The sequence below is a fragment of the Oncorhynchus tshawytscha genome, linkage group LG12 (assembly GCF_018296145.1).
Source record: "Oncorhynchus tshawytscha isolate Ot180627B linkage group LG12, Otsh_v2.0, whole genome shotgun sequence".
Taxonomy (NCBI): Eukaryota; Metazoa; Chordata; class Actinopteri; order Salmoniformes; family Salmonidae; genus Oncorhynchus; species Oncorhynchus tshawytscha.
The window spans coordinates 22,121,373-22,148,609 of record NC_056440.1 but is presented as its reverse complement, the minus strand read 5'-3'; the positions used below and the strand labels follow the sequence as shown (position 1 = coordinate 22,148,609).

Sequence of the window (27,237 nt, the reverse complement as noted above, 5' to 3'; positions counted from 1 at the left end):
AGTTCGTCTTTCAATCACCCACGTGGGTATAACCAATGAGGAGATGGCACGTGGGTACCTGCTTCTATAAACCAATGAGGAGATGGGAGAGGCAGGGCTAGCAGCGCGATCTGCGTCAGAATTAGAAAGCCCTTGGCAACGCAGACACTCGTTGACGTGCGCGAGCAGTGTTGGTGCAATAATTGAATAACATAGATTTCTACATTTATTTTGCAGCGCATGCACGCAGCCCATTAGGAATTTAGTAAAGTAAAAGTTGGCAAAAATATAAATAGTAACGTACCGATACCCCCAAAAATGACTTAAGTATTAGAGGTCGACAGATTATGATTTTTCAATAACAATACCGATTATTGGAGGACCAAAAAAATCGTCCGATTTAATCGGTCTCTGCTTATTTTGGTCCTCCGATAATCGGTATTGTTATTGAAAAATCATAATCTGTCGACCTCTAATACTTATATAAATATATATATATTTTTATATATATATTTGTAATAATGGCAATTGCAACAATACTGAATGAACACTTATTTGAACTTAATATAATGCATCAATAAAATCTATTTAGTCTCAAATATTTAAACTTGTTCAATTTGGTTTAAATAATGCAAAAACAAGGTGTTGGAGAAGAAAGTAAAAGTGCAATATTTGCCATGTAAAAAACTTTTAAATTCCTTGCTCAGAACATGAGAACACATGAAAGCTGGTGGTTCCTTTTAACATGAGTCTTCAATATTCCCAGGTAAGAAGTTTTAGGTTGTAGTTATTATAGGAATTATAGGACTATTTCTCTCTATACCATTTATATTTCATATACCTTTGACTATTGGATGTTCTTATAGGCACTATAGTATTGCCAGCCTAATCTCGGGAGTTGATAGGCTTGAAGTCATAAACCGTGCAATGCTTGAAGCACAGCGAAGAGCTGCTGGCAAATGCAGGAAAGTGCTGTTTGAATGAATGCATACGAGCCTACTGCTGCCTACCACTGCTCAGTCAGACTGCTCTATCAAATCATAGACTTAATTATAATATAATAACACACAGAAATACGAGCCTTAGGTCATTAATATGGTCAAATCCGGAAACTATCATTTAGAAAACGAAACGTTTATTCTTTCAGTGAAATACGGAACCGTTCCGTATTTTATCTGACAGGTGGCATCTCTAAATATTGCTGTTACATTGCACAACCTTCGATGTTATGTCATAATTATGTACAATTCTGGCAAATTAATTACTGTCTTTTTTAGGAAGAAATAGTCTTCACAGTTCACAACGAGCCAAGCAGTCCAAACTGCTGCATATACCCTGACTCTGCTTGCACAAAACGCAAGAGAAGTGACACAATTTCCCTAGTTAAAAGAAATTAATGTTAGCAGGCAATGTTAACTAAATATGCAGGTTTAAAAATATATACTTGTGTATTGATTTTAAGAAAGGCATTGATGTTTATGGTTAGGTACACATTTTTGCAACGACAGTGCTTTTTTCGCAAATGCGCTTGTTAAATCATCACCCATTTGGTGAAGTAGGCTGTAGTTCAATGATAAATTAACAGGCACCGCATCGATTATATGCAACACAGGACAAGCTAGATAAACTAGTAATATCATCAACCATGTGTAGTTAACTGGTGATTATGTTAAGATTGATTGTTTTTTATAAGTTAAGTTTAATGCTAGCTAGCACCTTTCCTTGGCTCATTGCTGCACTCGAGTAACAGGTAGCCAGCCTGCCATGCAGTCTCCTCATGAAATGCAATGTACTCGGCCATAATCGGTGTCCCAAAATGCAGATTACCGATTGTTATGAAAACTTGAAATCGACCCTAATTAATCATCCATTCCGATTAATCTGTCGACCTCTAAGTATTACTTTACACCACTGAGAAGGAGTAACAATGAAGACTATCAGGGATCTGCTATTCCTACTCATAACACAGCACAATTCTACTACCATGACTGACTTCCTGATCTGGAGTGTAATGTATTGCATCTTTGATCATACAGTATCACAGCGCTTTTAACTGTTGATTGGACATTTTGAAATGAACACACTCCCCCATAATGAGGACTTGATATAGGCATCCTTCCATTGGCTTTGACTATAACGAGTTTGACTGAGGCAAAATAACTAAGCAGACTAGGGGGTGATGCCCTCTGACAGCTATACAGACAGACACACTTGCTGAAAACTCCCAAATGAGAGAAGACCGGGAGATGTGGAAGTCCATTACCGACAACTCTAACTTCCCCCTCTCTCTGGAAATCACACTTCTGCCGCCTGACTGACGGCGAAACATTAGATTTCAATTTCATGTGGATCTGTGGTTGATACAAAAGGCATACTGAAAGTGACTCGAGTCATATTTATTCCAGGGCAATGGCAGATATTGTGACTTCCCAGTCATAACAGAGAGATGTCTGTCTGTGTAGTGAAGCACAATGAACAGTTATGTCCCTTCTCATTTAGCTTACTACCACACCGCCTTTTGCATCACTCGCACTCTGTGTGCATGTAGGCATACTGTAACTTAACACGGTGAGGCTCTCTGTTGGCGTGTGAAAAATGGCTGTACGCATTCTTAATGTGCTTTAATTCACAAGACATCACCTTACCTGTACACTTCATAACAGTTATACACCATAGAGTGTAGTACGCTTAAAGACAAAAATACAACATTCACGTTGAGCTGGTTCCCTATCTTTCTCTTCCGTTCCTTTCTTTCATCCCTCTTCTTCCTCTCACCGTCTTGGCATTGTGTTCTTCAACCCAGAACTATCCATTCTATCCAACACACTGTGCCAATCACTCTCAAGGCTGAATAAGGCTCCATATTAGCATATCCTTTAGTGAGCACTGCACTCCCTGTCAGTCTGTTCACCCTACTTCAGCACTTCACAAAGATATGATTCTGCCTTTATAGGATTGTTTACCCTGATATAATAGTCTCCGCTATGTGGATCTCCCATTCTGAATGAGGCCATTTGAATGTCATTGCAATGCCTGTGTTTGACCACACTGTGATGTGTCTGTCTGTATCTGCATGGGGGTTCTGTTACTGGATGGGCTCCAGCACTAACAGCCTGTAAATGAGAGTTTAAATGGATGTCAGAGGGCTGATGAGACAGACTGGGGGGAAAGAGGGAGGGAGGGGGAGTCAAGAAGAGGGAGGGAGAGTGAGTCTAGAGGAGGGAGGCAGGAAGGGAGGTAAGGAGGGAGGGGCAGTCGAGAGGAGGGAGGGACGAGTCGAGAGAGGGGTCAAGAAGTGGAGAGGAGGGAGGGACGAGTCGAGAGAGGGGTCAAGAAGTGGAGAGGAGGGAGGGGGAGTCGAGAGAGGGGTCAAGAAGTGGAGAGGAGGGAGGGGGAGTCGAGAGAGGGGTCAAGAAGTGGAGAGGAGGGAGGGGGAGTCGAGAGAGGGGTCAAGAAGTGGAGAGGAGGGAGGGGGAGTCGAGAGAGGGGTCAAGAAGTGGAGAGGAGGGAGGGGGAGTCGAGAGAGGGGTCAAGAAGTGGAGAGGAGGGAGGGGGGAGTCGAGAGGAGGGAGGGGGAGTAGGGAGGGGGGAGTCGAGAGGAGGGAGGGGAAGGCGAGAGGAGGGACGTGAGGCGAGAGGAGGGACGTGAGGGGAGAGGTCAAGAAGAGCGGGAGGGAGGAGTCAGGAGGACGGGAGGGAGGAGTCAGGAGGACGGGAGGAGGGAGGGGGTCAGGAGGACGGGAGGAGGGAGGGGGTCAGGAGGACGAGAGGAGGGAGGGGGTCAGGAGGACGAGAGGAGGGAGGGGGTCAGGAGGACGAGAGGAGGAGGGGGTCAGGAGGACGAGAGGAGGGAGGGGGTCAGGAGGACGAGAGGAGGGAGGGGGTCAGGAGGACGAGAGGAGGGAGGGGGTCAGGAGGACGAGAGGAGGGAGGGGGTCAGGAGGACGAGAGGAGGGAGGGGGTCAGGAGGACGAGAGGAGGGAGGGGGTCAGGAGGACGAGAGGAGGGAGGGGGTCAGGAGGACGAGAGGAGGGAGGGGGTCAGGAGGACGAGAGGAGGGAGGGGGTCAGGAGGACGAGAGGAGGGAGGGGGTCAGGAGGACGAGAGGAGGGAGGGGGTCAGGAGGACGAGAGGAGGGAGGGGGTCAGGAGGACGAGAGGAGGGAGGGGGTCAGGAGGACGAGAGGAGGGAGGGGGTCAGGAGGACGAGAGGAGGGAGGGGGTCAGGAGGACGAGAGGAGGGAGGGGGTCAGGAGGACGAGAGGAGGGAGGGGGTCGGGGGAAAGAGGGAGGGAGGGGGAGTCAAGAAGAGGGAGGGAGAGTGAGTCTAGAGGAGGGAGGCAGGAAGGGAGGTAAGGAGGGAGGGGCAGTCGAGAGGAGGGAGGGACGAGTCGAGAGAGGGGTCAAGAAGTGGAGAGGAGGGAGGGGGAGTCGAGAGAGGGGTCAAGAAGTGGAGAGGAGGGAGGGGGAGTCGAGAGAGGGGTCAAGAAGTGGAGAGGAGGGAGGGGGAGTCGAGAGAGGGGTCAAGAAGTGGAGAGGAGGGAGGGGGAGTCGAGAGAGGGGTCAAGAAGTGGAGAGGAGGGAGGGGGAGTCGAGAGGAGGGAGGGGGAGTAGGGAGGGGGAGTCGAGAGGAGGGAGGGGAAGGAGAGGAGGGACGTGAGGCGAGAGGAGGGACGTGAGGGGAGAGGTCAAGAAGAGCGGGAGGGAGGAGTCAGGAGGACGGGAGGGAGGAGTCAGGAGGACGGGAGGAGGGAGGGGGTCAGGAGGACGGGAGGAGGGAGGGGGTCAGGAGGACGAGAGGAGGGAGGGGGTCAGGAGGACGAGAGGAGGGAGGGGGTCAGGAGGACGAGAGGAGGGAGGGGGTCAGGAGGACGAGAGGAGGGAGGGGGTCAGGAGGACGAGAGGAGGGAGGGGGTCAGGAGGACGAGAGGAGGGAGGGGGTCAGGAGGACGAGAGGAGGGAGGGGGTCAGGAGGACGAGAGGAGGGAGGGGGTCAGGAGGACGAGAGGAGGGAGGGGGTCAGGAGGACGAGAGGAGGGAGGGGGTCAGGAGGACGAGAGGAGGGAGGGGGTCAGGAGGACGAGAGGAGGGAGGGGGTCAGGAGGACGAGAGGAGGGAGGGGGTCAGGAGGACGAGAGGAGGGAGGGGGTCAGGAGGACGAGAGGAGGGAGGGGGTCAGGAGGACGAGAGGAGGGAGGGGGTCAGGAGGACGAGAGGAGGGAGGGGGTCAGGAGGACGAGAGGAGGGAGGGGGTCAGGAGGACGAGAGGAGGGAGGGGGTCAGGAGGACGAGAGGAGGGAGGGGGTCAGGAGGACGAGAGGAGGGAGGGGGTCAGGAGGACGAGAGGAGGGAGGGGGTCAGGAGGACGAGAGGAGGGAGGGGGTCAGGAGGACGAGAGGAGGGAGGGGGTCAGGAGGACGAGAGGGAGGGAGGGGGTCAGGAGGACGAGAGGAGGGAGGGGGTCAGGAGGACGAGAGGAGGGAGGGGGTCAGGAGGACGAGAGGAGGGAGGGGGTCAGGAGGACGAGAGGAGGGAGGGGGTCAGGAGGACGAGAGGAGGGAGGGGGTCAGGAGGACGAGAGGAGGGAGGGGGTCGAGAGGAGAGTAGGGATGGAGGGGTCAAGAGGAGGGGATGGAGGGGTCAAGAGGAGAGGAGGAAGGGGTCAAGAGGAGAGAGGGAGGGAGGGGGGTCAAGAGGAGAGAAGGGAGGGAGGGGCAGTCTAGTCGAGGAGGGAGGGGTGGTGTTAAAGGGGAGAGGAGGTATGTGAGGAGGGGCATGAAGGGAGAGGGGTGTGAAGGGAGAGGAGGGGCGAGAAGGAACGTGTGAGGAGAGTTGTGAGGAGAGTTGTGAGGAGAGTTGTGAGGAGAGTTGTGAGGGGAGTTGTGAGGGGAGTTGTGAGGCAGGGATGTGAGGGGAGAGGAAGGGGCTATGCCTGTTGTCTGAAAAACCTCTTTGGCACAGCTCTGGGAGAATACACAGGATTCATTGTTTGTGTGTCTCTCAGTGAGTAGGGTTTGGTGTGTGTATTCTTGTGCACGCTCTGGGAAGAAGTGTGTGTGTGGGTGAGTTGTGACTGGTTAATCTATTAGCCATTAGAAGAGACTGCTTAACACTTTTGTATTGACTGGAAGTGTCTATGGTCGTGTTTCAACAGGTATCAGTATTGTTTTTCTCATTGTAGGTGTGACATACTGAGCTCAGTAGCTGGTAGAAAACAGCCTGAGTGCAATGGATACCCCCCTCATTCTGCATAGAACAAATTCACAATCATGTTGACTTGCTCTGCTTTTCCTCAGGCTTCTCCCGTACCAGATGATTCAATCTTCAATTCTGATATTTTTCACTGTCCGGTCACAGAACAGTACATCTGTGTATAATGTATTTCATATCTTGTAAATTATGGATCTATAAGTCCTTATGAATGGACAGTCGATCAAAACTGGAAGTGTTTGAATGTAGACAGACAAGTTTTCATTATATAAGCATTTCAAAGCCATTGCATCCTATACCCATTCAACTACAAAGCTTGATTACCAAATCGGAGAAATGTCAAAACGTCCAGGTATGTTTCAATTATGAATGGTCTTGCATGTTTGTGTCAGATTGAGAGTTTGAAATACAGTTGGGGGACTGAGGAGATTTTCAAATGCTGAACAATCAAGAGAGGGAGAGTGACTCAGTGCCAGTGCAGTTCCCCTGAGTGTTTTCTTGTTGATTTCTCCTCATTAAAACTTCATAAGACCTTCCTATCCCCTTAGCATTACACTCAGTACACCGCTCTGACCTCACTTGAACCATGTGCTTCTTAACCTTTATGTAAATATGCTTTTTAGAGAAAGCAGGCTTAATGTGAGCGTTTTCAGTGTATCACCTGAGGCTCTGTCTGGACTGGCACATTTCTCAGTCAGCACTATACTTACTGCATGACTACTGGGTGACATCATGGCAGTTCCTGTACACTGTCGCTCCCTGTTCCCTATTCCTGTTCCCCTTTGAATTACCTCACCCTTCACTCTCAGTTAATCTCTCCGAGTTCACTGCGCCATGTGGAGGAGCCCAGTGCTGAGGAGAGACATGGGAAAGTTCAGTCACCTTTAGTTCTCTGAAGTCCAACAGTAGTAGTGGCCATGTGGACAGGACAGGAGTTGTCCAAGCAGACATCTAATGGAATGACCATTAACACGGCTTGTCCTGTCACTCAGATTTAAGATCGTCTGAATGTCACAACACAACCCTTACTCCAGTGTCCATCTGGTCCTCTCCTTTACTCTCCTCACCCTCCCCCTTCCCCCCTTAACTGACATAATATCTGGCTGAACACCCCTCCATCACAGCAGGTGACTAAACATGTTGCACACATGCAGTATGTTTGAGGCCAAGCCTGTTATGTCTCGCTAACTGCTAGTGAGACTTGGCTGTCTGGGTTATGTCTGTCATACGGTAGTGCTGCTGGGTCTGGGTTATGTCTGTCATACAGTAGTGCTGCTGGGTCTGGGTTATGTCTGCCATACGGTAGTGCTGCTGGGTCTGGGTTATGTCTGCCATACAGTAGTGCTGCTGGGTCTGGGTTATGTCTGCCATACAGTAGTGCTGCTGGGTCTGGGTTATGTCTGTCATACAGTAGTGCTGCTGGGTCTGGGTTATGTCTGCCATACGGTAGTGCTGCTGGGTCTGGGTTATGTCTGCCATATGGTAGTGCTGCTGGGTCTGGGTTATGTCTGTCATACAGTAGTGCTGCTGGGTCTGGGTTATGTCTGTCATACGGTAGTGCTGCTGGGTCTGGGTTATGTCTGTCATACGGTAGTGCTGCTGGGTCTGGGTTATGTCTGTCATACGGTAGTGCTGCTGGGTCTGGGTTATGTCTGTCATACGGTAGTGCTGCTGGGTCTGGGTTATGTCTGCCATACGGTAGTGCTGCTGAGTCTGGGTTATGTCTGCCATATGTAAGTGCTGCTGAGTCTGGGTTATGTCTGCCATATGTAAGTGCTGCTGGGTCTGGGTTATGTCTGCCATATGTAAGTGCTGCTGGGTCTGGGTTATGTCTGCCATATGTAAGTGCTGCTGGGTCTGGGTTATGTCTGCCATACGGTAGTGCTGCTGGGTCTGGGTTATGTCTTCCATACGGTAGTGCTGCTGGGTCTGGGTTATGTCTGCCATACGGTAGTGCTGCTGGGTCTGGGTTATGTCTGCCATACAGTAGTGCTGCTGGGTCTGGGTTATGTCTTCCATACGGTAGTGCTGCTGGGTCTGGGTTATGTCTGCCATGGTAGTGCTGCTGGGTCTGGGTTATGTCTGCCATAGGTAGTGCGGCTGGGTCTGGGTTATGTCTTCCATACAGTAGTGCTGCTGGGTCTGGGTTATGTCTGCCATATGGTAGTGCTGCAGAGTCTGGGTTATGTCTGCCATACGGTAGTGCTGCTGGGTCTGGGTTATGTCTGCCATACGGTAGTGCTGCTGGGTCTGGGTTATGTCTGCCATACGGTAGTGCTGCTGGGTCTGGGTTATGTCTGCCATATGGTAGTGCTGCTGGGTCTGGGTTATGTCTGCCATACAATAGTGCTGCTGGGTCTGGGTTATGTCTGCCATATGTAAGTGCTGCTGGGTCTGGGTTATGTCTGCCATATGTAAGTGCTGCTGGGTCTGGGTTATGTCTGCCATACAGTAGTTCTGCTGGGTCTGGGTTATGTCTTCCATACAGTAGTGCTGCTGGGTCTGGGTTATGTCTGCCATACGGTAGTGCTGCTGGGTCTGGGTTATGTCTGCCATACGGTAGTGCTGCTGGGTCTGGGTTATGTCTGTCATACGGTAGTGCTGCTGGGTCTGGGTTATGTCTGCCATACAGCCATACTGGAGCTGGGGCCCAGGCTGTGTCACTCTGACCCTTCAAAATGTCTGTGTGGGGCTGTCATTTAGGAGTGCAAGCCAGGGATGGGACTGGGGGAACAAATAGCTTTTTAATTGAGTATAGCCCCAACAAATGCGACCCACACCCCTTTAAGTTTGCCATGGCTGCTTTTGTCTTGCCCAGTCCACTCCCATCTCTATTTAATGACCCTGCATTCTGTCTGTCTGTCTGAATGTGTAATGTGGCTGCTTTTACTTGCAATAGAAAAATAATAATTTCACTCATCAAGAAAGGCTTGGCGAACATAAGACATAGGGAACTAAAAGAGAAATGTGTGTGCGTGTTTGCTTGTTGTTCTACACTGGTTAACAGGACTACTATTGAGATTTCCTTCTAACTCATGTGGCCAAAACTGACATAAAGGACCACCAAGTATTTGAAGAGTAGGTTGTTCCTTTGTGTCGAGAAGAGGCAGTGGTTTCAGGGTAGTGAAACCTGAACCTCCCCTGGTCAAGAGTAATGCACTAGGGAATAGGGTGCTATTTGGGATGTTGCCGCTGCCTCGTGGAAACACCCTGTCCCACCATTTTAATTTAGTTTTTTTTTTTTTCATCTTTTACAGATGAGCCCAGTAAGTACAAAAATATACACATCAATACAATACAAAACAGAGATGCGAAAGCACAACAAACACAGTAAAAACATCCTCAGTTAACAGTCTGAATTACCCTGGAACAGTGTTCTCCGATTTGTCCCGTGGGTGATTTTATTATTTTTTTAAATAACATTGTGTGGACTTTTCATTGTTGGACATAAGACTGTAAAAAACAGCAGGAAATCAGCTCCAAGTGATTTTAATTTAAGAAATCAGTTCAAGTATTCCTACGCATAATAGAGAGACATGAGGGATCGTATACACATGTAAAAAAGGTTTGAAATTATTATGTTTTAGTCAACCATTATATCTGTTTGGGATTCTTGCGGTTAATATGCCTACAAATGATTTGGGATTATGTTCTGGCCTCTCGGCCATCCGCTCAAGAAAACATCGGCCCGCGGCTGAATCTAGTTGATCCCTACCCTATAGGCACCAAGTAATAAAATGAGCCATTACGGCATCACATTTCTACATTCAAACACAGGTCATATATATATACCCTGTTCTGTGTTATTACACCATCATTCACCCTCCTATATTCCTTTCATCTATTCTAGGGATATTGTTTTAATACAACTAGCTGATGTTTTTACTAAAGCTAACAGACACCACTGTGCCTTTTCTAATGAGTCAGTCTATGAGGTGATTTGGAGCCCTTTTCTAAGGTGCCAGTCTTCTTCTCTAACTTATCCCCTAGGACCTTTTAAAAGGAAACTTTTACTCGGTGTTTGCTTGTTCTGTATGTGAATATCCGTGTTCTGAATATCCCCCACTGTAAAATGACAGCTAAAAGGCTGTTGCATAAAGGATCCTGGTGTGTGTGTGTGTGCGCGGCATCAGTGAATGACCACCACTACCACTGCTGCCAGTTCACCTTTACAGGCCTTCCAGGAATGGTAAATGTCATCACATTTTAAACAAGGCTTTTTGCTTTTTTGCAGCAAATTACTTTCTGTATATGCACTTTTTACTGCAGCTCCCATTTCATTCATTACTATTTTATTTGACATCAGGGGAGCTATAAAACCATCAAGTAAACGATTTGGCATAGCCAGATAAAAATAGGAGTCCTTGTTCCAGCATTATCTTATCAGCAGACGACAGTAGGATTAAGGCCTGGTGGCAGATGTGCTATCGGAGTGAGAAACTGCCTGGTGTTGTTGGAGAGACGAGAGGGAGGAGAGACGAGGGAAGACACGGAGTGAGGGAAGACACGGAGTGAGGGAAGACACGGAGTGAGGGAAAAGACACGGAGAGAGGGAAAGACACGGAGAGAGGGAAAGACACGGAGAGAGAGGGAAAGACACGGAGAGAGAGGAAAGACACGGAGAGAGAGGAAAGACACGGAGAGAGAGGAAAGACACGGAGAGAGAGGAAAGACACGGAGAGAGAGGAAAGACACGGAGAGAGAGGAAAGACACGGAGAGAGAGGAAAGACACGGAGAGAGAGGGAAAGACACGGAGAGAGACGAAAAGACACGGAGAGAGAGGAAAGACACGGAGAGAGAGGAAAGACACGGAGAGAGACGGGAAAGACACGGAGAGAGAGACGAGGAAAGACGAGACGGACGAAAGACACGGAGAGAGAGAAAGACGGAAAGAGAGACGAAAGACACGGAGAGAGAGACGAGAGAGACAAAGAAAGAGAGACGGGGAAAGACACGAGAGAGAGAAAGACTGGAGAGAGAGAGACGGAAAGACGAAAGACGAGAGAGAGAGAAAGACGAGAGAGAGAGACGGGACGAAAGACGGAGAGAGAGAAAGACGGAGAGAGACGAAAGACACGAGAGAGACGAAAGAGACGGGAAAGACGAGAGAGAGAGAGAGACGAAAGACGGAGAGAGACGAAAGACGGAGAGAGAGACGGGGAAAGACGGAGAGAGAGAGACGAGAGAGACGAAAGACGGAGAGAGAGACGAAAGACGGAGAGAGAGAGACGAAAGACGAGAGAGAGAGAGACGAAAGACGGAGAGAGAGAGACGAGACGAAAGACGGAGAGAGAGACGAAAGACAGAGGAGAGAGAGAGAGACGAAAGACAGAGAGAGACGAGAGACGAAAGACACAGAGAGAGAGACGAAAGACAGAGAGAGAGACGAAAGACACGAGAGAGAGAGACGAAAGACAGAGACGAGAGACGAGAGACGAGAGAGACGAGGACAGAGACGAAAGACAGAGAGACGAAAGACAGAGAGAGACGAAAGACAGAGAGAGAGAGACGAGACGAAAGACAGAGACGAAAGACAGAGAGACGAAAGACAGAGAGACGAAAGACTGAGAGAGAGAAAGACGACGAGAGAAAAGACGGAGAGAGAGACGAAAGACTGAGAGAGACGAAAGACGAGAGAGACGAAAGACGGGAGAAGACGAAAGACGAGAGAGAGAAAGAGACGAAGAGAGAGAGACGAAAGACGGAGAGAGAGACGAAAGACGAGAGAGAGAGACGAAAGACGGAGAGAGACGAAAGACGAGAGAGACGAAAGACGGAGAGAGACGACGGAGAGAGAGAGAGACGAAAGACGGAGAGAGAGAGACGAAAGACGAGAGAGAGAGACGAAAGACGGAGAGAGACGAGAAGACGAAAGACGAGAGAGAGAGAAAGACAGAGAGAGACGAAAGACAGAGACGAAAGACAGAGACGAAAGACAGAGACGAAAGACAGAGACGAAAGACAGAGACGAAAGACGGAGAGACGAGAGACGAAAGACGAAAGAGAGAGAGAGACGAAAGACGGAGAGAGACGAAAGACGAGAGAGAGAGACGAAAGACTGAGAGAGACGAAAGACGGAGAGAGAGACGAAAGACGAGAGAGAGACGAAAGACAGAGAGAAAAGACAGAGACGAAAGACAGAGACGAAAGACTGAGAGAGAAAGACTGAGAGACGACTGAAGAGACGAAAGACTGAGAGAGAGAGACGAAAGACGGAGAGAGAGACGAAAGACGAGAGAGAGACGAAAGACTGAGAGAGACGAAAGACGAGAGAGAGACTGACGAAAGACAGAGAGAGAGAGAGAGACGAAAGACAGAGAGAGAGAGAGAGACGAGAGACGAAAGACTGAGACGAAAGAAGACAGAGACGAAAGACTGAGAGAGACGAAAGACGAGAGAGAGACGAAAGACTGAGAGAGAGAGACGAAAGACAGAGAGACGAAAGACGGAGAGAGAGACGACAGAGACGAAAGACTGAGAGAGACGAAAGACTGAAAGACGAAAGACTGAGAGAGACGAAAGACAGAGAGAGACGAAAGACGAAAGACACGAGAGAGAGACGAGAAAAGACGGAGAGAGACGAAAGACGGAGAGAGACGAAAGACGGAGAGAAAGACGAAAAAGACGGAGAGAGACGAAAGACGGAGAGAGACGAAAGACAGAGAGAGACGGAGAGAGACGAAAGACGGAGAGAGACGAAAGACAGGAGAGAGAGACGAAAGACTGAGAGAGAGACGAAAGACGGAGAGAGAGACGAAAGACGAGAGAGAGACGAAAGACGGAGAGAGAGACGAAAGACGGAGAGAGACGAAAGACGGAGAGAGACGAAAGACGGAGAAGACGAAAGACAGAGAGAGACGAAAGACTGAGAGAGAGACGAAAGACTGAGACAGAGACGAAAGACGGAGAGAGACGAAAGACAGAGAGACGAAAGACTGAGAGAGAAAAGACAGAGACGAAAGACTGAGAGAGACGAAAGACTGAGAGAGACGAAAGACAGAGAGAGACGAAAGACAGAGAGAGACGAAAGACAGAGAGAGACGAAAGACAGAGAGAGACGAAAGACGAAAGACAAAGACGAGAGAGAGACGAAAGACGGAGAGAGACAAAGACAGAGAGAAAGAAAGACGAAAGAGAGAGAGACGAAAGACGGAGAGAGAGACGAAAGACGGAGAGAGAGACGAAAGACGGAGAGAGAGACGAAAGACGGAGAGAGAGAGACGAAAGACGGAGAGAGAGACGAAAGACAGAGAGAGACGAAAGACGGAGAGAGAGAAAGACGGAGAGAGACGAAAGACGGAGAGAGAGAGACGAAAGACGAGAGAGAGAGAGACGAAAGACGGAGAGAGAGAGAGACGAAAGACAGAGAGAGAGACGAAAGACGGAGAGAGACGAAAAGACGGAGAGAGACGAAAGACTGAGAGAGAGACGAAAGACTGAGAGAGAGAGACGAAAGACGGAGAGAGAGACGAAAGACTGAGAGAGAGAGAGACTGAGAGAGAGACGAAAGACTGAGAGAGACGAAAGACTGAGAACGAAAGACAGAGAGAGAGACGAAAGACGAGAGACGAAAGACACAGAGAGAGACGAAAGACGGAGAGAGACAAAGACGGAGAGAGAGACGAAAGACTGAGAGAGAGAGACGAAAGACTGAGAGAGAGAGACGAAAGACAGAGACGAGACAGAGAGAGAGAGACGAAAGACTGAGAGAGACGAAAGACGGAGAGAGAGAGACGAAAGACGGAGAGAGAGACGAAAGACGGAAAGACAGAGAGACGAAAAGACGGAGAGAGACGAAAGACGGAGAGAGACGAAAGACGGAGACGAAAGACGGAGAGAGACGAAAGACGAGAGAGACGAAAGACGAGAGAGACGAAAGACTGAGAGAGACGACTGAGAGAGACGAAAGACTGAGAGACGAAAGACAGAGAGAGACGAAAGACTGAGAGAGACGAAAGACTGAGAGAGACGAAAGACTGAGAGAGAGAGAAAGACTGAGAGAGACGAAAGACTGAGAGAGAGAGAGAGAGACGAAAGACAGAGAGAGAGACGAAAGACGGAGAGAGAGACGAAAGACGAAGAGACGAAAGACTGAGAGAGACGAAAGACTGAGAGAGACGAAAGACTGAGAGAGAGACGAAAGACAGAGAGAGAGAGAGAAAGACGGAGAGAGAGACGAAAGACGGAGAGAGACGAAAGACGAGAGAGACAAAGACTGAGAGAGAGACGAAAGACGAGAGACGAAAGACGAGAGAGACGAAAGACGGAGAGAGAGAGACGAAAGACGAGAGAGACGAAAGACGGAGAGAGACGAAAGACGAGAGAGACAAAGACGGAGAGAGACGAAAGACGGAGAGAGACGAAAGACGGAGAGAGACGAAAGACAGAGAGAGACGAAAGACGAGAGAGAGACGAAAGACGAGAGAGACGAAAGACTGAGAGAGACGAAAGACAGAGAGAGACGAAAGACGAGAGAGACGAAAGACTGAGAGAGACGAAAGACGAGAGAGACGAAAGACGGAGAGAGACGAAAGACTGAGAGAGAGACGAAAGACTGAGAGAGACGAAAGACGAGAGAGACGAGAGAGACGAAAGACGAGAGAGACGAAAGACGGAGAGAGACGAAAGACGGAGAGACGAAAGACGAGAGACGAAAGACACAGAGAGAGAGAAAGACAGACAGAGAGACGAAAGACACTGAGAGACGAAAGACGAGAGAGACGAAAGACTGAGAGAGACGAGAGACGGAAAGACACAGAGAGAGACGAAAGACGGAGAGAGAGACGAAAGACGAGAGAGACGAAAGACGGAGAGAGACGAAAGACGAAAGACGAGAGAGACGAAAGACGAGAGAGACAGAAAGACGGAGAGAGACGAAAGACTGAGAGAGAGAGACGAAAGACGAGACGAAAGAGAGAGACGAAAGACGGAGAGAGACGAAAGACGGAGAGAGACGAAAGACGGAGAGAGACGAAAGACGGAGAGAGACGAAAGACGAGAGAGACGAAAGACTGAGAGAGACGAAAAAGACACAGAGAGAGAGACGAAAGACGAGAGAGAGACGAAAGACGAGAGAGAGAGACGAAAGACGGAGAGAGAGACGAAAGACGGAGAGAGAGACGAAAGACGGAGAGAGACGAAAGACTGAGAGAGACGAAAGACGGAGAGAGACGAAAGACGAGAAGAGACGAAAGACGAGAGAGAGACGAAAGACTGAGAGAGACGAAAGACTGAGAGAGACGAAAGACTGAGAGAGACGAAAGACGGAGAGAGAGACGAAAGACGGAGAGAGACGAAAGACGGAGAGAGAGACGAAAGACGAGAGAGAGAGACGAAAGACGAAAGACAGAGAGAGAGAGACGAAAGACTGAGAGAGAGACGAAAGACTGAGAGAGACGAAAGACTGAGAGAGACGAAAGACTGAGAGAGAGACGAAAGACGGAGAGAGACGAAAGACGAGAGAGAGACGAAAGACTGAGAGAGACGAAAGACTGAGAGAGACGAAAGACTGAGAGAGAGACGAAAGACAGAGAGAGAGAGACGAAAGACTGAGAGAGACGAAAGACTGAGAGAGAGACGAAAGACAGAGAGAGAGAGAAAAGACAGAGAGAGAGAGACGAAAGACGAGAGAGAGACGAAAGACTGAGAGAGAGACGAAAGACTGAGAGAGACGAAAGACGAGAGAGACGAAAGACGGAGAGAGAGACGAAAGACGGAGAGAGAGACGAAAGACGAGAGAGACGAAAGACGGAGAGAGACGAAAGACTGAGAGAGAGACGAAAGACGAAAGAGAGAGAGACGAAAGACTGAGAGAGAGACGAAAGACTGAGAGAGAGACGAAAGACTGAGAGAGACGAAAGACTGAGAGAGAAAGACGAAAGACGACTGAGAGAGAGACGAAAGACGGAGAGAGAGACGAAAGACGGAGAGAGACGAAAGACTGAGAGAGACGAAAGACGAGACGAAAGACTGAGAGAGAGAGACGAAAAGACTGAGAGAGAGAGACGAAAGACGGAGAGAGAGAGACGAAAGACTGAGAGAGAGAGAAAGACAAGAGAGAGACGAAAGACGGAGAGAGACGAAAGACAGAGAGACGAAAGACAGAGAGAGAGAGACGAAAGACAGAGAGAGAGAAAGACTGAGAGAGAGAAAGACGGAGAGAGACGAAAGACGGAGAGAGAGACGAAAGACGAAAGACGGAGAGAGAGACGAAAGACGGAGAGAGACGAAAGACGGAGAAGAGAGAGAGACGAAAGACTGAGAGAGAGAGAGACGAAAGACTGAGAGAGAGACGAAAGACAGAGAGAGAGAGACGAAAGACTGAGAGAGAGAGACGAAAGACTGAGAGAGAGACGAAAGACGGAGAGAGACGAAAGACTGAGAGAGACAAAGACAGAGAGAGACGAAAGACGGAGAAGAGACGACGAAAGACTGAGAGAGAGACGAAAGACTGAGAGAGACGAAAGACGAGAGAGACAGAGAGAGAGAGAGACGAAAGACAGAGAGAGAGACGAAAGACAGAGAGAGACGAAAGACGAGAGAGAAAAGACTGAGAGAGAGACGAAAGACGAGAGAGAGACGAAAGACTGAAAGAGAGAGACGAAAGACTGAGAGACAGAGACGAAAGACAGACAGAGACGAAAGACTGAGAGAGACGAAAGACGGAGAGAGACGAGACGAAAGACGAGAGAGAAAGACGAGAGAGACGAAAGACAGAGAGAGAGACGAAAGACGGACAGAGAGACGAAAGACTGAGAGAGAGACGAAAGACTGAGAGAGACGAAAGACGGAGAGAGACGAAAGACTGAGAGAGACGAAAGACTGAGAGAGACGAAAGACTGAGAAGACGAAAGACTGAGAGAGACGAAAGACTGAGAGAGAGACGAAAGACGGAGAGAGACGAAAGACGGAGAGAGACGAAAGACGGAGAGAGACGAAAGACTGAGAGAGACGAAAGACACAGAGAAGACGAAAGACTGAGAGAGAGACGAAAGACGGAGAGAGACGAAAGACTGAGAGAGACGAAAGACTGAGAGAGACGAAAGACTGAGAGAGACGAAAGAGAGAGAGACGAAAGACAGAGAGAGAGACGAAAGACTGGAGAGAGAGACGAAAGACGGAGAGAGAGACGAAAAGACTGAGAGAGAGACGAAAGACGAAAGAGAGACGAAAGACTGAGAGAGAGAGACGAAAGACGGAGAGAGACGAAAAGACGGAGAGAGACGAAAGACGAGAGAGACGAAAGACGAAGAGACGAAAGACGAGAGAGAGACGAAAGACGGAGAGAGACGAAAGACAGAGAGAGACGAAAGACAGAGAGAGAGAGACGAAAGACTGAGAGAGACGAAAGACTGAGAGAGACGAAAGACTGAGAGAGACGAAAGACTGAGAGAGACGAAAGACTGAGAGAGACGAAAGACTGAGAGAGAGAGACGAAAGACTGAGAGAGAGACGAAAGACTGAGAGAGAAAGACGAAAGACGACGAGAGACAGAGAGACGAAAGACGAGAGAGACGAAAGACGGAGAGAGACGAAAGACGAGAGAGACGAAAGACGGAGAGAGACGAAAGACTGAGAGAGAGACGAAAGACGAGAGAGACGAAAGACTGAGAGAGACGAAAGACGGAGAGAGACGAAAGACTGAGAGAGAGACGAAAGACAGAGAGAGACGAAAGACGAGAGAGACGAAAGACAGAGAGACGAAAGACTGAGAGAGAGACGAAAGACGAGAGAGAGACGAAAGACAAAGAGAGAGAGACGAAAGACTGAGAGAGACGAAAGACGGAAAGACAAAGACGAGAGAGACGAAAGACAGAGAGAGAGAGAGACGAAAGACAGAGAGAGAGAAAGACGAAAGACGACGAGAGAGACGAAAGACTGAGAGAGAGACGAAAGACTGAGAGAGACGAAAGACTGAGAGAGACGAAAGACTGAGAGAGACGAAAGACTGAGAGAGACGAAAGACTGAGAGAGAGACGAAAGACTGAGAGAGACGAAAGACTGAGAGAGACGAAAGACTGAGAGACGAAAGACGAGAAGACGAAAGACTGAGAGAGACGAAAGACTGAGAGAGACGAAAGACTGAGAGAGAGAGACGAAAGACGGAGAGAGACGAAAGACTGAGAGAGACGAAAGACAGAGAGAGACGAAAGACTGAGAGAGACGAAAGACTGAGAGAGAGACGAAAGACTGAGAGAGACGAAAGACAGAGAGAGACGAAAGACAGAGAGAGAGAGAGACGAAAGACACAGAGAGAGACGAAAGACGGAGAGAGAGAAAGACGAAAGACGAAAGAGAGAGACGAAAGACTGAGAGAGACGAAAGACTGAGAGAGACGAAAGACGAGAGAGAGACGAAAGACAGAGAGAGAGACAAAGACAGAGAGAGACGAAAGACTGAGAGAGACGAAAGACGGAGAGAGACGAAAGACGAGAGAGACGAAAAGACGGAGAGAGACGAAAGACGAGAGAGACGAGAAAAGACGAGAGAGACGAAAGACTGAGAGAGACGAAAGACGGAGAGAGACGAAAGACGAGAGAGACGAAAGACGGAGAGAGACGAAAGACGGAGAGAGACGAAAGACTGGAGAGACGAAAGAGACGAAAGACTGAAAGACGAAAGACTGAGAGAGACGAAAGACTGAGAGAGAGAAAGACTGAGAGAGAGACGAAAGACTGAGAGAGACGAAAGACTGAGAGAGACGAAAGACGGAGAGAGACGACGAAACGGAGAGAGACGAAAGACGGAGAGAGACGAAAGACTGAGAGAGACGAAAGACGGAGAGAGAGACGAAAGACACAGAGAGAGAGACGAAAGACGAAGAGACAAAGACTGAGAGAGACGAAAGACTGAGAGAGAGACGAAAGACTGAGAGAGAGAGACGAAAGACTGAGAGAGAGACGAAAGACTGAGAGAGAGACGAAAGACTGAGAGAGACGAAAGACTGAGAGAGACGAAAGACTGAGAGAGACGAAAGACGGAGAGAGACGAAAGACGGAGAGAGACGAAAAGACGGAGAGAGACGAAAGACTGAGAGACGAAAGACTGAGAGAGACGAAAGACTGAGAGAGAGAAAAGACTGAGAGAGACGAAAGACGGAGAGAGACGAAAGACTGAGAGAGAGAGACGAAAGACTGAGAGAGAGACGAAAGACGAGAGAGAGACGAAAGAAAGACGGAGAGAGACGAAAGACGAGAGAGAGACGAAAGACACAGAGAGAGACGAAAGACTGAGAGACGAAAGACTGAGAGAGACGAAAGACTGAGAGAGACGAAAGACTGAGAAGACGAAAGACTGAGAGACGAAAGACTGAGAGAGACGAAAGACTGAGAGAGACGAAAGACGAGAGAGAGACGAAAGACGAGAGAGAGACGAAAGACTGAGAGAGACGAAAGACTGAGAGAGAGAAAAGACTGAGAGAGAGACGAAAGACTGAGAGAGACGAAAGACTGAGAGAGACGAAAGACTGAGAGAGACGAAAGACTGAGAGAGACGAAAGACGGAGAGAGAGAGACGAAAGACGGAGAGAGAGACGAAAGACAGAGAGACGAAAGACAGAGAGAGACGAAAGACTGAGAGAGAGACGAAAGACTGAGAGAGACGAAAGACTGAAAGACGAAAGACGAGAGAGACGAAAGACTGAGAGAGACGAAAGACGGAGAGAGACGAAAGACTGAGAGAGACGAAAGACTGAGAGAGAGAGAGACGAAAGACTGAGAGAGACGAAAGACTGAGAGAGACGAAAGACTGAGAGAGACGAAAGACTGAGAGAGAGACGAAAGACTGAGAGAGACGAAAGACTGAGAGAGACGAAAGACTGAGAGAGACGAAAGACTGAGAGAGACGAAAGACTGAGAGAGAGACGAAAGACAGAGAGAGACGAAAGACGGAGAGAGACAAAGATGAGAGAGACGAAAGACAGAGAGAGAGACGAAAGACTGAGAGAGACGAAAGACTGAGAGAGAGACGAAAGACTGAGAGAGAGACGAAAGACTGAGAGAGAGAGACGAAAGACTGAGAGAGACGAAAGACTGAGAGAGAGACGAAAGACTGAGAGAGAGAGACGAAAGACGAGAGAGACGAAAGACGGAGAGAGACGAAAGACGGAGAGAGACGAAAGACTGAGAGAGACGAAAGACACAGAGAGAGACGAAAGACTGGAGAGAGACAAAGACGGAGAGAGACGAAAGACTGAGAGAGAGAGACGAAAGACTGAGAGAGAGACGAAAGACTGAGAGAGAGAGACGAAAGACTGAGAGAGACGAAAGACTGAGAGAGACGAAAGACGGAGAGAGAGAGACGAAAGACGGAGAGAGACGAAAGACACAGAGAGAGACGAAAGACACAGAGAGAGACGAAAGACTGAGAGAGACGAAAGACGGAGAGAGACGAAAGACTGAGAGAGAGACGAAAGACGAGAGAGAGACGAAAGACAGAGAGAGAGACGAAAGACTGAGAGAGAGACGAAAGACTGAGAGAGAGACGAAAGACTGAGAGAGACGAAAGACTGAGAGAGACGAAAGACTGAGAGAGACGAAAGACTGAGAGAGACGAAAGACTGAGAGAGACGAAAGACTGAGAGAGACGAAAGACTGAGAGAGACGAAAGACAAAAGACTGAGAGAGAGACGAAAGACTGAGAGAGAAAGACGAAAGACTGAGAGAGAGACGAAAGACTGAGAGAGACGAAAGACTGAGAGAGACGAAAGACTGAGAGAGACGAAAGACTGAGAGAGACGAAAGACGAGAGAGAGACGAAAGACTGAGAGACGAAAGACAGAGAGACGAAAGACAGAGAGAGACGAAAGACTGAGAGAGACGAAAGACTGAGAGAGAGACGAAAGACTGAGAGAGAGACGAAAGACTGAGAGAGACGAAAGACTGGAGAGAGACGAAAGACGAGAGAGAGAGAGAGACGAAAGACACAGAGAGAGACGAAAGACTGAGAGAGACGAAAGACAGAGAGAGAGACGAAAGACACAGAGAGACGAAAGACGGAGAGAGACGAAAGACGGAGAGAGACGAAAGACAGAGAGAGACGAAAGACTGAGAGAGACGAAAGACTGAGAGAGAGACGAAAGACACAGAGAGAGACGAAAGACAGAGAGAGAGACGAAAGACGGAGAGAGACGAAAGACGGAGAGAGACGAAAGACAGAGAGACGAAAGACGAGAGAGACGAAAGACGGAGAGAGAGAGACGAAAGACGGAGAGAGACGAAAGACGGAGAGAGACGAAAGACGGAGAGAGACGAAAGACGGAGAGAGACGAAAGACGGAGAGAGACGAAAGACGGAGAGAGAGACGAAAGACACAGAGAGAGACGAAAGACGGAGAGAGACGAAAGACGGAGAGAGACGAAAGACGGAGAGAGAAAGACGAGAGAGACGAAAGACGAGAGAGACGAAAGACTGAGAGAGACGAAAGACTGAGAGAGACGAAAGACTGAGAGAGACGAAAGACTGAGAGAGACGAAAGACTGAGAGAGACGAAAGACTGAGAGAGACGAAAGACTGAGAGAGACGAAAGACTGAGAGAGACGAAAGACTGAGAGAGACGAAAGACTGAGAGAGACGAAAGACTGAGAGACGAAAGACTGAGAGAGACGAAAGACGAGAGAGACGAAAGACTGAGAGAGAGAGACGAAAGACTGAGAGAGAGACGAAAGACTGAGAGAGAGACGAAAGACTGAGAGAGAGACGAAAGACTGAGAGAGAGACGAAAGACTGAGAGAGAGACGAAAGACTGAGAGAGAGAGAAAGACAGAGAGAGAGACGAAAGACTGAGAGAGACGAAAGACTGGAGAGAGACGAAAGACGAGAGAGACGAAAGACGGAGAGAGACGAAAGACTGAGAGAGACGAAAGACTGAGAGAGACGAAAGACTGAGAGAGACGAAAGACTGAGAGAGACGAAAGACGGAGAGAGACGAAAGACGGAGAGAGAGAGACGAAAGACGGAGAGAGACGAAAGACGGAGAGAGACGAAAGACTGAGAGAGACGAAAGACTGAGAGAGACGAAAGACTGAGAGAGACGAAAGACTGAGAGAGACGAAAGACGAGAGAGACGAAAGACGGAGAGAGACGAAAGAGAGAGAGAGACGAAAGACTGAGAGACGAAAGACTGAGAGACGACTGAAGAGACGACTGAGAGAGACGAAAGACTGAGAGAGACGAAAGACTGAGAGAGAAAAGACTGAGAGAGACGAAAGACTGAGAGAGACGAAAGACTGAGAGAGACGAAAGACTGAGAGAGACGAAAGAGAGAGAGAGACGAAAGAGAGAGAGAGACGAAAGACTGAGAGAGACGAAAGACTGAGAGAGACGAAAGACTGAGAGAGACGAAAGACTGAGAGAGACGAAAGACTGAGAGAGACGAAAGACTGAGAGAGACGAAAGACGGAGAGAGAGAGACGAAAGACGGAGAGAGAGAGAGACGAAAGAGAGAGACAAAAGACAGAGTGAGAGAGACCGAGACAGACGAAAGACAGAGACGAAAGACGAAAGACACAGAGAGAGAGAGACGAGAGACAGACGAAAGAGAGAGAGACGAAAGACGAAAGACGAAAGAGAGAGACGAAAGACGAAGAGAGAGAGACGAAAGACGGAGAGAGAGACGAAAGACGGAGAGAGAGAGACAAAAGACGGAGAGAGAGACGAAAGAGAGAGAGACGAAAGACGGAGAGAGAGAGTGACGAAAGACGGAGAGAGAGACGAAAGACGAAAGACACAGAGCGAGAGAGGCAGACGAAAGACGAAAGACAGAGAGAGACGAAAGACGAGAGACAGAGAGAGAGAGAGAGACAGAGAGAGAGAGACGAAAGACAGAGAGACAGATGAAAGACAGAGAGAGAGAGACGAAAGAGAGAGAGAGAGACGAAAGACAGAGAGAGAGAGAGAGACGAGAGAGAGAGAGACGAAAGACAGAGAGAGAGACAGATGAAAGACAGAGAGAGAGAGACGAAAGAGAGAGAGACAGATGAAAGACAGAGAGAGAGACGAAAGAGAGAGAGACAGATGAAAGACAGAGAGAGAGAGAGACGAAAGACACAGAGCGAGAGACGAAAGACACAGAGCGAGAGACGAAAGACACAGAGCGAGACAGACGAAAGACACAGAGCGAGAGAGACACAAGACACATAGCGAGAGAGACGAAGAAAAAAGACAGAGAGAGAGAGCGAGACGGGGAGAGAGCGAGAGGGGAAAGACAGAGAGGGAGGGGAAAGACAGAGAGAGAGAGGGGAAGACTGGGAAGAGAGAGAGAGGGGAAGACGGGGAAGAGAGGGGAAGACTGGGGAAGAGAGGGGAAAGACTGGGAAGAGAGAGGGGAAAGAGGGGAAGAGAGGGGGAAAGACGGGGAAGAGAGAGGGGAAAGACTGGGAGAAGGGAAAGACTGAGGGAGAAAAGACTGAGGAAGAGGGAAAGACTGGGAAAGGGAAATACTGAGCGAGAGAGGGAAAGACTGAGCGAGAGAGGGAAAGACTGAGCGAGAGAGGGAAAGACTGAGCGAGAGAGGGAAAGACTGAGCGAGAGAGGGAAAGACTGAGCGAGAGAGGGAAATACTGAGCGAGAGAGGGAAAGACTGAGCGAGAGAAGGAAAGGGGAAAGACAGAGACGCTAAGGGTGATAATAGAAAAGAGAGGGGGAGATGGCGGGTGTTCAGCTGGAGGTCCTGTCCTCTCACAGTCAGCATCGTTCTGTCCTCTTCCTCTAAACATAGCAGGACAGCAGATCCAACAGCGTTTCCTGTCATATACAATATAGTCTCCATGCACCACTAGCCTCGCTCACAGCCCTAATAGTGCTCTTTTATTGTCCTGCTCAGACTGTCAGTGACTCACCACACCACCACTGTGTGTATCCACAATGTATTCTGTGTGTGTGTGTGTGTGGAGCCGTGGCTAAGAGGAAGCCCATAGAGAGGGTAAAGGTCACCAGTCTAGTCTCAGATCTACTGGGACTAAGTCTTGGTTGACATTTCACTGTATTGAATGAGATGTCTTTTTTAAAGGTCCGTCTCTTTTAAGGCTAGAGCGTCATTGTCTCTTAGGTGTATGTCTATTACCTACAAGTATATAAAATCCCATATCTTTGATATAAATATCCTCTTTGGTGACTAAGACGGGCCAAAGGTCAACTGGGTTGTTGGAATGAATTAGGCCAGTGTGAAAAGACGGGAGAACTGCCTTACTGGGTTTAGCAGCCAACCGATCAAACCATGTTTTAGAATCATTTATCTTGGCATATCAGTTGTATAATGACCTACTTTAAGTTTCAAGTTTTAATGTCACGTGCACATGTACAGTGAAATGCCTTTCTTGCAAGCTCTAAACCCAACAATGCAGTAATCAAAGAGAAGTTGGGTCAGAGCTTGCAAAGCTCCAGAACGGCACAATGTATTATTTTGACCATATTATTATATTTCTAGTATGGAAGGTACATTCATTTTGCCAATTTACTGGACCTATTATATCTGATGAAGCGAGCAGCCTAAAAAAAACATATCTTGTTTTGTCTTGCAGGTGTAGCAGCACAGTTGCAGTGGCCCTCTGATAAATGTCTACCTGCGCTGAAGTTTTTATGGGTCTTTCTCTTCAGCCAAAGGTGAGTCCATCCCCATTTCCTAAGTGCCCTGAATTAGGCCTAACCAGTAGATTTATATCACAGGCTGTAGTGTCTGGTCTGATTGCATAGCTGTTCTATGGATGCATCTAAACATGGTACCCTATCCCTGTATAGTGCACTACTTTTGACAGCCCTGATCAAAAGTAGTGCACTACATAGGGAATAGGGCGCTATTTGAGATGCAGCCCATGTCTTAGGGTTTAGCGTGCCCTCTCATTCCCTTTCCAATTATATCAGATGGAAAAACAGACTGGTCTTCTTATACTCTACTGATCTATTAATATAGCGACGTGAAAGTGTTATAAAAAGTACAGTGTCAATATGATATCCTGATTTAATGAATGTTGTTTTCTAAACATGGATTAACATAAAGGATAGATCAGAGTGGAACGGCTTGGAAATGGAACAGCATTTAAAACGCAACAACAATAAATATTTCCCTCACAGAATTAGATTAGCTCAAGTGAATCACTGGTGGGCCAAGATGCATGGGTCTGTGTTAGAGCATACTCTGAAAATCAATAGATATCAAAAATCAATCCACTCGGAACGGTAATTTACAATGATTAAAACATTTCAACCTTACATTCTGAAATATAATAGGGTGATCAAGCTCCCCTGAATAGCCTTCAACATTTTCAAGCCTGGGTTTAAGTGTGCCTATTCACTAATGAATGCAATGTGGAACAAGCCTTTTCACTTTATCAGGCACCAATGAGCCTGTGCTAATCTGTTAAACAATCATGAGTAAATTCTGTAAACCCATCTAATGTAGGCCGAGGCTAATAACAATCACCACTGACCCAGTAGCAATCAGGACACATCCTTTATCTGCATGTGATGTCCCTGGTCTTTATTATTGTCTGTGACAGTTTGACTTTAGTTGTTGTTGTGGGCTTCCTTCTATTTCTCAGTGGTGATGTCCCTGGTCTGAATGAAAGTAGAACAGTTCCGTTGCCACCTGACTAACATGTTGCAGCCTTGATGTTGGTTGCCTAGGAGCTCTGCACAAAGGTTGAAACTATTTATTGCAGGGTGCAATACTTTAGCCTATTTCTCGCTCTCGCTCTTCCACAGTCGAGTCTCTTTAGCCGTTGATTTACCGGTACACTGAGTCTAGATGTTGTCAAGTAATTAAAGTGAATCTTGAGTCTGGCTGCTCAAAGTGGTCAGTTGTGGCTTTTTGGCATGGGAGAGGCTACAAGGACACTGCTGACCTCCAAAACAACCAACCAAAATCTTACACGGACCCGTACCTTAACTCTAACCATAACCTCATTTTAAATAATCTGAAATGAAATATCGGCTTGCAGGTCAGGAGTATAGGCTTTTCAGCTGGCATGGACTGAATGGCAAAAGTGTATGAAAGGTAACCAGAGAGGACACAGCTGACTTTGTTTATTCTGATGTATCTTTTTGTCAAGCTAGAGATGGAATAGCTGACTGTCCTGGCTGGATCGTTCACACCAAACTGATGGAGGGAGGTAGTCCATCACTTGAACAGAATCTCGTATCTCTCCCAGGAGTTATGGCCTAGCACTGGATGAGCATATCAGCATCGGGGCTCGGGGCTTGCTTGGTGCCGGAGGAGAGAGATGTAAAGACTGTTCTGCTCTGCAAGATATTTTAAAAGTGCTCCTCTCTCCGCCTTCACAAATGACAAGATGGCCAGACTCTGACATCTTGTTAGTGAGAGTATTGGTCCTCGATCCGAGATACAGACTGTGTCCCAAATGACATCCTGTTCCCTATCAGAGTATCTCTACTATATTATAGTGCACTACTTTTGATGGCCCTCATCAAAAGTAGTGCACTATATGGGAATAGGGTGCTATTGACGATGCATCCCATGTCTTTGGGTTTAGCGTGCCCTCATATTACTTTTCCAATTATATCAGATGGAAAAACAGACTGGTTTTCTTATACTGTACTGATCTAAAAATATAGCTAAGTGGAAAGAGGAACAATTGGTTCAGTCTGATTTCCACCAGACACTGGGAGACGAATTCACCTTTCAGCAGGGCAATTACGGAAAACACAAGGCCAAATATACACTGGAGTTGCTTACCAAGACCACATGGAATGTGAATGTGGCCTAGTTACAGTTTTGACCTAAATCAGCTTGAAACTCTATGGCAGACTTTAAAATTCTGTCTAGCAATGATCAACAACTAACTTGACAGAGCCTGAAGAATAAAAACATATATATTGGGCAAATATTGTACAATCCAGGTATGGAAATCTCTTCGAGACTTACCCAGAAAGACTCACAGCTGTAATCGCTGCCAAAGGGGATTTTAACATATATTGATTCAGGGGGTTGAATACTTATCTAATCAAGATACAGTGCCTTGCAAAAGTATTCACCCCCCTTGGAATATTTCCTATTTTGTTGCATTACAACCTGTAATTTACATTTTTATTTGGA

The 27,237-nt window shown here is 48.1% G+C and overlaps 1 long non-coding RNA gene across 1 annotated transcript in view; it reads left to right on the top strand.

The window, feature by feature from the left end:
- Positions 1 to 26,989, top strand: part of LOC121847932 — a 96,142-nt gene extending 69,153 nt beyond the window's left edge. Inside the window, exons 2-3 of the long non-coding RNA XR_006084811.1 lie at positions 24,707 to 24,788; positions 26,238 to 26,989. This is a non-coding gene — a long non-coding RNA (uncharacterized LOC121847932). The remainder of the gene's footprint in view (positions 1 to 24,706; positions 24,789 to 26,237) is intronic.
- Positions 26,990 to 27,237: the final 248 nt, after the last annotated feature.